The sequence below is a fragment of the Amblyomma maculatum genome, chromosome 6, assembly GCF_055883805.1.
Source record: "Amblyomma maculatum isolate TAMU_Amacu chromosome 6, ASM5588380v1, whole genome shotgun sequence".
Lineage (NCBI taxonomy): Eukaryota > Metazoa > Arthropoda > Arachnida > Ixodida > Ixodidae > Amblyomma > Amblyomma maculatum.
The window spans coordinates 83,678,488-83,688,611 of NC_139349.1; positions in this window are offsets into that span (position 1 = coordinate 83,678,488).

Below are 10,124 nucleotides of genomic sequence, written 5' to 3' on the forward strand. Positions count from 1 at the left end.
ATCAATCCTGTGTCGTTTAAATTTACTACAATGATAAAGCCAGCCTGCCTCAAGAACAGGAATCACTACAAGTGAAGAATCATGCGATTATATCGCTGTTTTTCATGCCGCCTGTAGAGAGTTTATTGTGACGTCAGAGCCATCTCTCGGCTGCTGAAGTCGAATCTGGGGAGAAAAGAAAATTCAGTTACACATTATTTAGTGGTCGTAGGCAAAAACTGCGTACGAATCGATATACATGAAAGGCTCATACATCATTAAAGAGAAGGAAAATACCACCAAAATTTGGTGTCCATAGTCCTTTAAGAGACATCGCGTTGCCGAAGGAATAAGAAACTATGGCAACACACCCGCATTTATTGCACTACCGTAACTCCAACCATCGTGCTGGCCACTGGGCGACTGCCCGCACTTGTCTGCGCAACTCGGTGCGTTTCCCCTAGTCCGCCGCACGATGTGGTGGCGTCATCTCTTGTGCCGGCACTCAACCACAATGCACGACAAAATAGAAGTGCTGACCAATGCAGACGTTTGGTGACGGTAGAAGAAGGTTGGGTTTATTAATGATTTTACAAGTATGATTTGGTTTGGTTTGGTTTGTGGGGTTTAACGTCCCAAAGCGACTCAGGCTATGAGAGACGCCGTAGTGGAGGTCTCCGGAAATTTCGACCACCTGGGGTTTTTTAACGTGCACTGGCAACACACAGCACACGGGCGCCTTTCTTTTCGCCTCCATCGATTTTTTTTTACAAGTATGAATTAAGCACGAACACGAATACCCGGACACACTCAGAGCTTTATATGGTTCATATTCCTTAGGTTCCCTATAGACTAAAAGCAAACCGGTAGTCGAGGGAGTATCCTGGGTCCGTATTCAAACTTTGCGTCGTTATCGAAAGTGCCGCGATCTCCCTGACCTCGGTCAGCTAATTGCTGGAAACGCAGGAACCGGAAGTGGTGGCAACCAAACTGACATCTGTTCCTGGCGTTTCCACCAATCATATGGCTCGAGGTCAAGAATATAGCGACGAAGTCGTTGAGACAGCGTAGAGCAGTCACAAGAAGCGCCCAGTGTCTGCCGGAGGTGACTCAAGTGGCGGTATAGAGCACGCCACCGCCGCTTGAGTCCGTCCATTGTTCGGAGCGCACACCTGGGTTTGCATTCAAAGTTTGCGTTGTTTTCAGAAATTTTGTTATTTCCCTCACCTTGAGCCATTTGATTAGCGGAAACATCGCTTGCGGTAGGTATCCATAGAGGCTGCCCACCGCAACTACATCAAATGACGCATTGGTGCCCCGGCCACCAGAATATGAAAAAAAATTATGACTGCCCAGACACAGATGAACGTCTCCTCTGAGCACCAGGACATCAAGGTGGAAGGAAACGAGTGCGCTAATGCCGCTGCCCGAGCTCTCCTCCCCCGGGACTCGCCCGCGCTGTACCCCCCCCCCCCCCCCACCTACCCTGGTCCACTGGCAACGTATGCAGAGAGGCTACAACACTGCAGACTCGTAGAAAATGTCCGCCTCCAGCCAAGCGGCTCTCCTCTCCCAAAACGAAGGACGTTAGATGGCGACGCCTATACATACAGGTACATACAACTCGTCAGTCCGTGTAAACACGATGCACCCTGGGTCCTGAGACCTCAAATGCAAACTTTTCGGGGAGAAGGCAGGCCTGCCCCACATGGTATGCAGCTGCCAAAACAATTCACCTGATGACCCAAACACAGTGCCAATTATGGAGGGATGGGAGGCGACCTTACCCCGCTCTGGACTAAAGAACGCTCGTGACTAGCAGCGGCAGCCGCTGAATCACGAACTATGGGGACCCCACCTACCCTTATCTTCAATAAAGTTTTTCAGTCAGTCAGTCCGAGGCTGTAAAGCGCTCCATAAACAAGGGAGTAGATAAAAGTAATGAGGCGATTATATGACTGATAGACATTCAAAACGACAGTGAGAGGGGTTGACGCAGTGTTCGGGCAGTTAGGACATGAAAGTGTGGCCCGATGACGGATGCATATAAGGGATATTATATAAATTTTCTGCAGGAGACAAATGGATGAGGTGGAGAGTTGAGGCCCTTGAGGGTGGGGCGATGATTCGAAGGCGGATTTCATGGTTGACCCGCTGTGGAACAATTAGCGCATCTACTGGTGGAACCTTGGGCCAATCGGTGAAGCTCAGTGATACGCGTGTGTACAAGGAGACCAGCATATAACCTTCAAATGAGAGTTGTAAATTATCAGAGTGTATTTCAGTTATCGGCAGTCAAACTGAAGTAACCGATGCCATATGTGGAGCCTATAGCGAGCAAGGCAGCGATCCCAACAGAAGTTTGCCGACCATCACTAAACGACTGGGCAGCCCTCGGCAGCTGGTATTCTCAGCCAGCCAACGCTAGCCCAAAGGTGGGCCATGGTTGGTTGCTTACGCTAGTTAATAATTGGCCAAAGACTTTCAGCCAGCAATTGGCAAATGGTAGGAAATTAGTCAGCCTCCAATGCTTGAAAGCCAAACATGGCCTATTGTATGACCGTGGTCGGCTGCCCAGGAGGTCGGCCAAGTATACTTGGAGCCAGCCACAAGTGGAGCGCAATAGGCGGACTGAAATTTGTAAAATAAAGTTGACGAGGCTATATATTGCCCTGGTATATTCTGTTGGATTCTGCTACGTTCAGTGAACCCTGTGCATGGAGTATTGAAGAAAATAACGCCTCGGAAATTAAGGCGCCTTCTTGAGAATTAGCATGAGTGTTTTTAGTGAATCAATTTACATACTGTTCGCAAACGTTGCCTGAATAGTTGCCAAATACTGACTATTCAGGCGTAGTTTTGCTTCACTTGGGTGCACAGTGTATGCAAGGTTGACCTCCAACTTTGGTCTTACGGCAGCCGGTTATTTTATTTCGAACTTTGGTAACCTTATTACGATGTAAAATGTTGACGGTACTGTCTCTTGATCTTGAATGTTCGTTTCTGTTTTATTTTTTATTTTTTACGTTTGGTTGTGTGTTTTACGGCGTTGTTTTTATTTCTTTTCTTTGTTCTGCAACTACCGAAACTTGTGCGTGTGAACCCCTTCTCCTTATGTAATACCTTCGAGCCTTTAAAGGACAAATAAATGAAATGAAGTTAAGGCTGGCTAAAGTTGCATGTCGACATTGGAGCCACGTGTGCCCAGCAAGGTCACGTTTTCAGGTAGGATGACTAGGCGACGGGCGACCTCCGTCCCTCTGTCACCACTCTTTTAGAGAGCTGTTTAATCAAGTGAATTTAGCGGGAATTCCCGGTTACACGAAGCTAAACTTCCAGGTGGAGCCAGTTAAATTGTACAAATCGGCATAGTGTCGATCAAACGCTACATCAACGGAGTAAAGCAACCACACAGCAGGCAACGTGCAATTTCGTACTCAGTTACTGGCGAAGTGACTCGGCGACAGACTCTACGACCCTGTATACAATTCTCTCGATGAACAAAATATGTAGCGAGTGAAAAAGTTCCTTACTAAAATATATTCCAAAACTATCACACGTGTAGTATAGAAATTAAGGCAGAAGGCTTAATTAATTACACTCCTCGATGTCTCAGAAATAATGCACAACAAACCGAATCATCCTAATACTATTTGTTACGAAAATGTCGAAGAGATATGATAGCAGTTGCGAAAGAATGGAAGCTGAGAAAATCACTCGTAAAGTATATTTTCTCGTTTGCTGCCTCGTATGATTTTGCTTTTCACACACAAAAAAAAATAAATAAATAAAGAATTGTGGCGCCGGCAGCGAACGGTCTGCTGGTCTCTTCATTCTCGTGGCGGTGCTGCGTATTCGGATACCCGCTGCACTATCGTATATAAAACGGGCTCCTCGACAGCGCCGATCTTTTAAAAAAGCTTTCGGCAGATTTTCCTGTGGTCCGACAATTTTTTCTGTTTGTGAACGGCACCACTTCACTGCTCCGGGCAGGGAATTTATGTACCATGTGTATACCCATTACTATTTAACTGAGTTTTCGAGACTATAAGGTTTGACCGTTTGGCTATATTCACAAAGCTACTAACATGAGTAATTATACTACCAGGCAAATGTTGATGTTTTGATGCCTTTATTACTTCTCAAAATAAACTGTGTATGCTTTAAAGCAAGGACATGGAACGAAGTGTAACTCAAAAGAAATACAAATCACATTTGTGTGCACAATCCTTCTGGCTGTTTTCTCATCATCCTGTGCAGAAGACATTCTATGCTATAATCGTCACTGCCACAAGCCCGTTCTCTATCTGAGCTATTTGGATTTGCGCATGCCAGCCGTCGCAGTCCATCCCAATTCTCAAGACTGAAGAGATATGGTAAAAAACAAAACAAAACAACAAATCTGATCGAGGGACTTCGGTTCTTGCTGTCATGGCGCATAGCGACTGCAATCTCAGTTACACAACACCGCAACCATTAATCTCGCAAGCCATCGCTGGTACAGCTGTGCTGCGAAACAGCTGCCTGTCACAATTCTGCTGTCGGAATGTTAGAACATTTCTGCATTCCTGTTCGCGGCTCGAGGACTGCGTAGGAGCATATGCGCCCGCGTGCGTGCATGAAATATGGCGTTCCGAATTTTAAGAGTACGCCTCAAAACGACATATACCGGAATGCGCTGGTTGCACATCTTTCTCCTGCAGGTTATATGCAGAACGAGGTACTGGCAAAATTAACTCGGCTGAACGAATTCTGCAGGAAAAATTGTACTTGCAAACGGTGTATTTTCGCGCTTCTTCCACGAAACTGATCGATATTGTGACCAATTCCGGACATCTTTAAGCACAGCTCTTTAAGCAAATCACATTTATAGCAAATAATAATAATAATAATAATAATAATAATAATACTAATAATAATAATAATAATAATAATAATAATAATAATAATGGAGGGAAAATGTCAGCATCTCACACGTGGTCATAAAAAGCAAAGCTTTGAAAAGATTGCAAAGTGCTCATCTCCAAGACCTTCGCTGCGGCCACGGCGCAGAAGAGCCGGCAAGGAGACCCTCCCCCTGGCTGAGCCCTGCCCCGAGGTCTATGTCGGTGTAAATAAAGTCCTCACTCACTCACTCACTCACTCACTCACTCACTCACTCACTCACTCACTCACTCACTCACTCACTCACTCACTCACTCACTCACTCAATCGCTCACTCACTCAATCGCTCGCTCGCTCACTCACTCACTCACTCACTCACTCACTCACTCACTCACTCACTCACTCACTCACTCACTCACTCACTCACTCACTCACTCACTCATTCACTCAGTTTCTGAGAGGTCAACTACAGGTGTACTGGCGCAGAAATTTTCTTGTTGAAAGCTGAAAGAAAGCGCAGATATTGGATGGACGGGAAAACATTTATTTTCACCGGCTTTAAGAGGTGACGGTTCAGTTGACTGTTGGCCGCGCCAGGTGGCCGCCAGTTGCGTCCTGTCGGCGATCTCTTCGGCCCACCCAGTGACCCGAGCCTGGATGGCAGAGTTCGAGCAGCTCAGCACGGCCTCCCCGTCCTCCTCCAGAGATGGAGCTTGCAGCAAATCGGTGGGTGGCGGATGTAATCTGGTCTAAAGTGGCGTCGACGCCACATTCTTTGCATTTAGGGTCGACCGGCTCTTTGAATATATACGAATGCAGGGGAAGGAGTGGGTTCATAGCTGGCGCCAGAATATCTGCTGGGCCTTGCTTAATGAATTATGTGGGGGAGGAAAGATGCGCCTTTCCAGGCTAAAATGACGAGTTATATCATGGAACGAGAGAGAAAAAAAAACTGATTGAATTAGAGGAAGAGAAAGGCGCGGTATCTGTCTCACTTGTTTTCTGTGGACACCTCAACCGCGCCGTAAGGGAAGGGAGGAAGGTGGGAGTGAAAGTGGAAAGAGAGAAAGAGGAGCCGTAGTGCAGGGCTACGGAGTAAATTCGACCACCTGGGGATATTCAACTCGCCTTGTGAGCGATTACTCTCATACCGCCGGGACCTTGCGAAGTAAACGAAAAACCATATCAGTCAGCCAGTTCCGACTACATTATCAGAACAACCTGCGACCCATTAGTGATGCAGGTGAGGTGACCTTATAAAGTTCTATCCTACCACAGCACCGCACTATGTGTATCGCAAGAATGCATTTCCTAAACCCTTAGAGTAGGTAACGTCCGTGATGAGGCACCGAATGTGCATTTACATGTTCTGAGCTGTTTCCAGCCATTCTGGCGAACCGAGCACGTTTTAGCAAGCCAAAAATTAAAGAGCAGTGCGAGAGCGACGGTCGCGAGTTGTTTACACATGGATGCATATGGCCACGGTAACGAGCGCTGACATCGCACAGCACACGGACGCCTCTTCGTTTCGCCTCCATCGAAACGCAGCCGCCGAGGTTGGGTTCGAACCCAGGTACTCCGGCACAGTAGCCGGGCGTCTTACCACTGCACCACCCCGGCAGGGCGGGTTCGAACCCGAAGACCTTACTGTACATCAGAAGAGTGGAGTGGTGGTTGGAATCTCATGATTGTTATTCAGAATCCCACGTGGCTTCCTCCCGCAAATAGGAACGGAGGACGGTCTTGCTACATTGGCTGCTGACGTGCTTCACCACTCTCCGCACAGTCATCTTGTTAGAACTGTGATCGCTACAGATATAACAAAGGCATATGATAACATCCTCCACTCAGCCATTCTTGCCTCCCTACAAACTCTTGGTCTTTCTCACAGGTTTCTCCTCGCCATTCACGCCTTTCTAACAAATAGAACATTCAGTGTGCGTATCGATGGAAAGCCCTTTGGTCACTTCCCCTCAAACAGAGGAGTGCCCCAGGGCTCCGTTCTCGCCCCTACATTATTTAATGTGGCCTTCATTCCACTTGTTCGAGCCCTAAAGGCCATCCCTTCTATACGCGTGCTTGCGTATGCCGATAACCTTATGGTGCTGTCACCCAGATACGTCTGTCCATCAGACGGCCCTCCAGCATGCGCTGGATGTATTGACATTTCGCCTCCCTCCTTTGGGCCTAACTCTTTCGCATACAAAATCCTGTTTCATTCGCATTGGAAATAAAGCTGGCTTACGGAAAGCTCCCACTATAAATTTTATGATAGATAATACCCCAATTCCTCAGGTTTCGCATTCTTGGTCTTCTTCTTCATTCCTCTGGGACTGGCACCCCGTGGCTGACAGCCATCCGTAAGACCGCTCACGCTACTTTAGGTCTCATTCGTCGCATAGCTATGCGCTCTGGCGGCGCGCGTGCTCACACGGCCCGCCAGCTTGTTCGCTCTGTCCTGCAGCCACGTATAATATACCAGGCACAGTTTCAACGTCTCACCCGCAGACAGTGAGACTCCCTTGAGGCCATCAATCGTGAGGCTATGCGTGCAATAACATATCTTCCCCGTCTAACACCCATACCAGTACTTCAGGAGTATGCCCAGCTAAATACGCTCACTGAACTCGTTGATCAGCGGATGGAAAACAGAGCTCACAAACAGTCTTTACAACTACATCATTTAAAGACACTACCTCCATGGTCGTACTGCCAGCTCACGGAAAATCGCCCCACTGCTTCCCCGTCGGTATCATCCGCGCATCTGCCTGAAGAGTGCATATTATATACCGATGCATCACATATACTGTAGAGCGAGGAGTTACTTCTGTGTATAGTCCCTCTCATCCGCACCTCAACACTCACGTGACATATACCGCGGATACGTGCACTCCTCTGGCACTGGAACTTCAAGCAATTTACAATGCCATATATTCCCTTCCACCAGTTCCTACATTCAATGCAGTCCATCTTTACTCAGACTCTCTCACTGCCCTTAAACAGCTTAAGGCCGTTCGACGCACATTCCAAATAACACAGTCCATACATTTGCTCTGTTCAAAGTACCCATGTCCTATTCGCATACACTGGATTCGCGGCCATGCTCGCGATTCACATAATATTCAAGCAGATGCTATGACGCATATAAACACATCAGGCGATCCACCACCTTCCCCTCTTCCCCCGGATCCGTTCCTGCCCCGCGTTTCCGATTCGCAAGTTCTGCGCCAGCGAACACGCGCTCTCATTCCTCCGTGTTCGCACCCTCTCCCCCGTAGTCTTACTCGGCAGGAGGAAGTGACAGTGCGCCGGATCCGGACAGGGGCGGCTCTGACCCCATCTGTTCGACATCGATGGCGGGAAAAAGATCTACCAGTGACTGACAGGTGCCCTCACTGTGATACTCCACCTGACGTCTGCGATGTGCGTCACTTGTTGTGGACGTGTCCATCAACGACGCACATTAGGCAACGGATAATCATGAAGGTGGGCCTGCGGTGGAATCGCGATAGTGATTATGAGAAATGGACAATCGCTATACTGCCAACCTTCTCGAATACATAAGCCCAACAGGACTTCACTCCTTCTTTTAACTTTCTATCTCCTGCATCCCATTCCCCCTTTCTCAACTTATGCCTTGTGGCAAACTTCGACAAAAAAAAAAAGAGCGGAGTGAGAGAGGGGAAGGACTAATTGTTGTTGTTGTGGTTGTAGGAAGAAGGAAAAGAAAATTAGAGCACTGCAGAATTTACTATGGAGTAATGCGAAAGCACGGATGCTGCTGTTGGTTGCTTCTAGTAGCTTAATTCACTTCTTGTTTGCCCATTTAAATGGGCCTTATACGCCTTATACGCATCATCCGACATACCGTAAGGCTGCGCCCTGACTACTGTGAGGTTGTTGTTGTTGTGGCTGTAGGAAGAAAGAAAGGAAAATGCACGGGCCTGCTACTGGCTCTGTTGCTGAGCCACCTCCGCTGCCTCGTGCAGACAGAAGAGAAAATAGAGAAGAAAGAAAAGGAAAAGGGAGAGAAAGACGCGCGCCGCAACAACAGCCGTCGTCCACCACCGAAACGGTGGCGGGTGCAATGACGGCCTACAACAGATAAAAATTCTGTGGCAGGCTAGCCCCCGCCGCAAGCGGCGGTGACCCACCTGTCTTAGTCCCACCAGGGGAGAACTTCGAGGAGCCGAGCCACAGCCCCATTTATCCTCCTAGTGTGACGTCACAAACAGCGAGCGCCCTCTCTCGGCTGCGACACAGCGCCGTGTATGGACTCGCCGCCACCATCCGATGGCGCGAGCTGGGGCCCCGTCTTCTGGTCTGGCATGACGTCACACGGTCGCGTGAAAATGGCGTGACGTCACTGTGGTGTTGACTCACTGCCACCATCCGATAGCGCGAGCTGGGGGGGAGGGGGGGGGGCATCTCTCGGCCTGGCGTGAAGTTACACGGTCACGTGAAAGGTCATGTATGGAGGCGGCACGACACGCCAAAGGTTCGAAGTGCTAGCAGTGTTGCTTTCGCAATAAAATGCATGGGCCTGCGCTAGCTCTGTAGCTGAGCCAACTCCGCTGCCTCGTGCGGATAGAGAGAAAGTGAAGAAAGAAAAAGAAGAGGGAGATAAAGACGTGCACCGCAACAGCCGTCGTCCACCACCTAAGCGGTGGCGGGTGCAATGACGGCCTACAACAGATTAAAAATTCGGTGGCAGGCTAGCCCCCGTCGCAAGCGGCGTTGACCTACCTGTCCCAGCTACAGACCAGGAACAGCCACCAGTTCAGAAAGGGCTGGTCCGGTACAGATCCCAATCCTCCCCGTTCTACCTCTAATTTTTCTATTTTTGTGATACGTTTACTCGACGACAAAAAATTATTGTACAAAAGTAAAAAAATTCTAGGGGACACTTTAACTCGAACTTTAACGTGCACAGATATCGAGGTGGAGGGGGGGGGGGGGGTGGAGGTAATGAAGGGTGGCTTTTCCTGGCCCAACGGTGCTGTGATGGTAGGTCAACGCCGCTTGCGGCGGGGGGACAACCTCCAAAATTCTGGAAACGATAGCAATCTGACAAGCTGTGAGCTCATTATATTTTGAACGTGGCGCGCAAGTAAAAAATTCCGTTCTTTTTTTTTTTTTTTTTTTTTTTAGGACCCAGGGTACTGTGGTACTGTACGCAGGCGCAATTTCAGTGCATTGCGAAACCGAAAGGGTATGTCACAAGGTTCTACTTCTTTGACAAACTAGCGGTTCCGGTAAGA